At 36.4% G+C, this 6378-nt stretch overlaps 1 long non-coding RNA gene across 1 annotated transcript in view; it reads right to left on the reverse strand.

Moving 5' to 3' along the window:
- Positions 1 to 2160, reverse strand: part of LOC107660461 (uncharacterized) — a 13917-nt gene extending 11757 nt beyond the window's left edge. Inside the window, exons 1-2 of the long non-coding RNA XR_001631004.1 lie at positions 2145 to 2160; positions 1750 to 1751 (exon numbers count right to left, since the gene is read on the reverse strand). This is a non-coding gene — a long non-coding RNA (uncharacterized LOC107660461). The remainder of the gene's footprint in view (positions 1 to 1749; positions 1752 to 2144) is intronic.
- Between the last annotated feature and the right edge of the window lie 4218 nt (positions 2161 to 6378).

Here is a 6378-nt window from a genome sequence, read left to right on the forward strand (position 1 = left end):
GACTTTCATCCGAGACTGCATCCGTACGCTCGTTCCAGGCCAATGCAATGCAAGTATCGTACATTTAACTAAACAAAACAGAGGTTTAGTATAAGCTGTAGACCCCGTTCTAAGACGGCCTGATAGTTTTACTCAGGTGGTTAACTGACTCTTTTCATAGCTTCATTCTCTGGTTTTCCTGATGGCTTCATCCATCAAGTCTCATTTGCCCTTTCCCCTGTATGAGTGATTGATTGTTTGTTTGTTTGTTTGTTAGACTAGTTTGTGTTAGTGTTTAGTTATTAAAACTCTTGTGCACACATTTCTGATTCTGCCTTGCAAATTAATTGTCCCTTTACGATTTTGATCCTTACTACATGCTCTAATGCATTAATACTGTAGGAAAGTATTTTCTGTAGCCACGGAAATATTTCTTTCCTAGAGTTGATATGAACTTACACTGAATGTTCGCTGGATGAACAGATTTGTTGATGGCAATTTAATTCTGCTACAGTTACTACTGGCAGCTGATATAAATACTTGTAATTAATCATAATTAATTGTAATTATTTATATACATTTCCTTTTGAGCTAATTTGTTACATTGCTGTGACATTTATTAGGAACACCAACATAGCAGGAAAGCTAATGTTTTTGTTAAATTAAGCACAAACTAAGAAAAGTAAAACAAACCTTGGCTGCGTTTCCCAAAAGCTTCGTAAGCCTAAGAAGTTCGTAAAAACGATCGTACGACTGATCTTAATATTACGGTCTGTTTCCCAAAAGCATCATAAACTTAAGTACCACTTGAAAATCATCGTAGATCTACGAGTGCTCTGGAGTAATCGTAAAGCCCTAAGTGCATCCTACGAGTGCTCTGGAGTAATCGTAAAGCCCTAAGTCCATCGTAAGAAAAGAGAGTTATGCGGTCACCTGCAGGTGAATTGGCAGATTACACCTTTAACTTTATTCAAGTGCAATGTGATTATAATATAAGGATTTGATTGCTCTTTATTGTACACTTTATTACTCTTTTTTTATTAATTTATAATTGAAATAATTAAAAAGGGCAGAAAAAAATAGAAATACACATCTAAATTAAATGACTCAACAAAAAAAATGAATAAAAGAAGTAATGTAGGAAATATGCTTCAAAGCAAAAATGAATTTGACGAACCTGACTCGCCATCTCCTCATTGGACATGCCTTTAGAGATAAATGCATCTTTACGGATTACATAATGAGAGAGCTTTTGTTTTCGATTTGAATTATTTCGCTTTAGAATAGTAATTTAAAGCATTCTATAGATATATTTATCATGTCAGTGAAGCGCTCCTGCTCAAGACCAAGAGGACAGAAAGCGCATCCTGTTTGTTTTCCTTATTTTTTTATGAGCAAAAATATCTGTGTATTTTTAAGTTTCCACTGTTATTAAAAAAAAAATGCAAGTGATCCCGCTGGCGCCACCATGTCCTGCAAAGCGCGCTTTAGCTTCCACTCTCTGCACAAACGATTGGATATGTGCCTAATAGTGCTCATTTATCTGGGTTAAATGTTTAAATTAATACTGTGAAATGCATGGAGTGTTTTATGTCTGTTTATTTTAGGCAAGTCGTGTTGGTTTGAGAAGGCTAAATTGATCAAACATATGCTCAACTCACTGTCTGCCGCTGCCGCTTGGTCAAAAACAAAAACTTGAATTTAACAAACATAAAATGTCCCAAACATATTTCTAAATTAACTTAATAAAGAAGCAAAAAGAAATATGACCACTTTGCCATTAAAAACCAAAACTGATCTAATTTAATAGCTGTGTAATAGGAAAGAGAGAGAGAAAAAAAGACACGATATCCAGCCGGTCTCGGGCCGAGAATTCTCATAAGCTGTTGGACAAAGGCCGGGCCCATGCAGGGCTCTATTCGTTCCCTCGTTTCAATTAAAGGTTCCCCCCAACTCGGCGGGCCCCCACACTGCCCCGGCCCATATGCAGGGATTTTCCTGCATTAAAATTTTTTGGGCGGCCGCCAAAACTAATTTTTTTTTCCCGCCAAAGCCTTTTTTGATCAGTTAATGTGATTTATGAGTGATGTAAATGACTGCTGCGCATGTTACCTGAAGGAGAGAAAGAGCAGAGAGCCCCTCCCTCTCTCTCTCTGTCTTCAAACCCTCTCTCTCCCTCAGACATATTACTAAAATGGTAAAGGTCGGAAGACCGAATCCTTGTTTCATGTGGCGCATTCGGGGATTTTTTTCCCCTGAATTACCGCTGGGTGTGAGTTGCGCTCAAAAAACATGTCACCTTATCCTCTCTGACAAGCGTTCCACACATGCAGCTGACATAAACCAAACTTTCAGTTAACGAATAAAAATCCTGTGCAGTGATGAAGCGTTTTCTGTGTTGACACAAATTTTTGCAATGTCCTAACAGCCGGGATTGTCACACATCACGTCCATGTGCGCTAATGTCCGACCGATTCGCGACCTAACGACTCCTTAGAACCAATTCATTTTAATGAATGGTTAAAACAAGTGATCTTTCCAACACTGAACTCACAAAACATCACTGTCTGAATCGGTTTATAACAAATAATTTACTCAGAACACCTCAGAAATGAGATCGTAAGTGTGTTTACCCCATTTAGCAAGAGTGGTTAGTAAGATTTAGCCTTAATAAATCTGTATTTTCATGTTATTTATATGACAATGTGTAGAAAATTACCTATAAAATCATTTAGTTTAGACTGGAGTGAAGTGAAACCAGACCAAAGCACAAAGCAAGTTGCTGTTATCTAGCTGCTAATTTTATTCAATCGTATATGGTAGAAAATTATACTATTAGTTAAATGCATTTTAATGCTACTTTTTTAATGGTACTCTTTAATATTTATATAATTATATACCAAAATAATTATCAGGTCTAGCAAAAAAAGCATCTTATCTTACAAAGCTATGAAGGCCAGTAGAAAAATCACAGCTTTTTTTGCAAAGATGGCAAGAAAGGATGACAGGGAGAGAAGCCTAATTTGGAAGAGGTTGTAAAACTGAATAATTCTCAGCCACAGTCTGGAAGAAAATGGGGCCAAAAATAAATAAATAAATAAAATGAGCAACCACGTGTAATAAATGACCAATTCTTTTTTTTCTAACTACTTTGGTAATGGTAATGTTTACATGTAAAGTAGTTTTAAGCACGTTGTTTTATTATCTGTCCTGACAGTGATTGTTTTTTATTTAATGAATAAATAGGATAAGCAAAAATCAAAACTGTTGTTTCTTTGTATTTATTTTAAACTTATTGCCCCCTACCACACCAAACATACACTATATTGCCCAAAGTATTGGGAAAACTCAATAAAACTCAAAAAAACTCATCGACAAACACCAATGACTTGTACATATGCGTACAATTATTTTAGACACTTCCAAAACTGTGGCAAAAAAAATGGAAATAAAATGTTTAAATGAATTATGTTTCCATCTTTGATGCCACAGTTTTGGAAGTGCCCTTTTCTGTTCTAAAGAAGGGAGTGTCCAATACAATACAAGTCACAGGTGTTTGGTGATGAGTTTTTGGCTCAAGGTCTGCATTTAAAGTCACACCAGAGGTGTTCAGCTGGGATTAGGACTTGGCTTTGTGCAGACCAGTCAAGTTCTTCCACACTGACTGAATCAATCTTTTTTTTAACCTTGCCTAATACACAGAGGCATTGCCGTGTTAGAATAGAAAAGGGTGCTGTTCAAACTATTGGTATAAAATTAGAAGCACACAATTCACTAGAATAGCATTATATGCTTAAACATTAAGATTTGTACTCATGGAAATTACTAAAGTAGTCAAACCTGTTCATTAGAAGGGTGTGTCCCAATACTTTTGGCAATATAGTGTGCAAGCCAGCCTAGCTATTAAAATTCTTTGTCTGCAATTTAATAATATTGACCTATTACTTTTGCTATTGCTTTTGACCATTAGGTATCAGTAACATAATTCATTCAGAACCTGTTTTATGGACATAGACTTTCTGTACCACACTATTCTGCTGATATGGAATGAGTTTGACTACTTAATCAGTTATATTAATAGAAATGCTTCACTGGGGCAAACAAAAAAATCCTAAAATAATAAATAGGATACCCCATAACACCAGCATTTCCAGCAGTATCCAACATTTCTCAATCATGATCTTACTCAGCTAAATGTGACTATTAGCTTAACAGCTGTATTCCTTGTTTGCTAGCTACCTATGCCATACAGCATACAATGTTAAAAATGTTCTACATTATGAACCTTAACCCAAAAACCTTTAGCTTCTTACACTGTAGATAACTGTGACCCTGCTTGTGGAAACCCAGCTAAAGTATTTTTTTAAACAGTGGATGAGAAATTCACTCATTGATTTGCTTAATAAAAGCCTCATTTGAGACATGTTTATTGTGTATTATTTTCAATGTGTTTATTGCTAAGCTTAGTGTGGCAAAATAGAAGCTCAGCCATAATTCGTGAGCAGTGTATCTGGTTGCCATGACAACCTCACGCGCTTCCTGCTGCTGCTCTATGTAGGCTAATCAGATTGTGAATTTGTAGATTTTCTGTAGCAAAACTAAAATGTGCAACTGACCAAATCGTCCGGCTCGGTTTGCCCCCCTCGAACTCGAAAACATCTCTAATTTGACAGTTTACCATCTGATCTCGCTCGTGACTCTTAGGTAGCTAAGAGTCACGAGCGAGATCAGATGGTAAACTGTCAAATTAGAGATGTCTTCGAGTTCGAGGGGGGACGGGACGAAACCATGCAGTGAATGGGGGGATAATTTTGCTGGAAATGCAGAAATAAGCCGTAATTTTGTTTAATTTGTAAGTCTTTGGTAGACACATTTATAATTACATGTAATTACATTACTACTACTACTACTGTTACTACTAATAAAACAGATCTCTGAGGGCCCTTAGAATCGTCCTAACTCCCCCCCCCCAGAATTTCGGGGCTTAGGGGGTTAGCTCCGTCGAGTTTGTCTCGACAAAGTTTGACCAACAAGATGTAAAAGCTGCTGAATTTGCTCCCGTGCCAGGCGACATTTTTGTAGAATTGTATCTTTTGACATGGTAGCTATTCTAACACTATTATGAAATAATGCACATACACTAACTGGCTCCGCGGACGCAGCCGTCTTTGATTTAGGACAACTATTCGCTGTCTCGCTGCCATAGTTTGACCAAACTCCCCATCACATTCATTCCCTTTGAATAGACTCCTAATTATGTGCTGCCTAATGGTTTGCCAGCCGATGTGCCTTTGTATATTATAATGGAAAAACTAACAACCATCAGTGTAATGACCGTTTTATTCTTTGCATAAAAACACTTAAATTTATTGAACACTAATTGAACACTGGGTGTATTACAACTTTAGAATTGTAATATTTATTTGGTTCTGCACTTTTTCTTGCCACAGAATTACAATCGTATCGACTGAAATGTGAAGAAGCTTTTTGCACAGTGGTGGCCACTAGCGGAGTGAACTGTGAACAGCGATAAGGTATAGCTAAGAGTGGTCCAGACTAACCTTACGAACGAATGACTTACAGAAGGTATACTTAACTAATAACGTTTCGGGAAACACGTATTAACGTAAAGAGACAACTTAAGGTATAACTTACAAACGATGTAGCGTTAAGAAGGTTTCGGGAAACGCAGCCCAGATCTCAACACACTAAAAGACCGTCTCCATCAACTGGAGCAGATTATTTGACAGCCAGAGAGGAGCACACACCTAATGACTGAGTCAGTCTACACACTTAACGACTGGCGCGTCATGACTGGACAAATTCTGCCAAACCAAAAACAAAAACACAGCTGCTCCCGCCCCACCAAATACAACACCGCAGACAACACCGTGCTTTTAGCTATTGAAACGTTAAAGTTTGTTTTACTTTCCTTAATTTGTGCTTAATAACACAAAACATTAGCTTTCCTGCTATGTTGGTGTTCCTAATAAATGTCACAGCAATGTGTCTTCAATATGTTATGCATTAAGTCCGATGCTTCTCTTTCTTTTTGGAATTATGGCTTGAAAAATACACATTTCATTATGTATTTTCAAATGCCTAGGCCTATGTTTAATTCCCTTAATTATAACATTTCTAGCGTTATTTTTAAACGTTTAGTCAAACAATAATATATTATCTCATGTATGTCTAAAATCAGGGCTTAAAAATTTATTGGTTTTAAGTAATAAAAACAATAGGCTTTTTTTCCGTTACATTTCCCGAGTTACAGGTTAGAACGAAATAAAACATTACTTAATGAATTCAAGGCACTGTAATTTCCTTATCCATTTGACGTAAAACTATTATATATATATATATATATATATATATATATAAAATACTTTTATTTTGTCA

This window comes from Sinocyclocheilus anshuiensis, unplaced genomic scaffold (assembly GCF_001515605.1).
Source record: "Sinocyclocheilus anshuiensis isolate Anshui unplaced genomic scaffold, SAMN03320099.WGS_v1.1 scaffold2361, whole genome shotgun sequence".
Classification (NCBI taxonomy): domain Eukaryota; kingdom Metazoa; phylum Chordata; class Actinopteri; order Cypriniformes; family Cyprinidae; genus Sinocyclocheilus; species Sinocyclocheilus anshuiensis.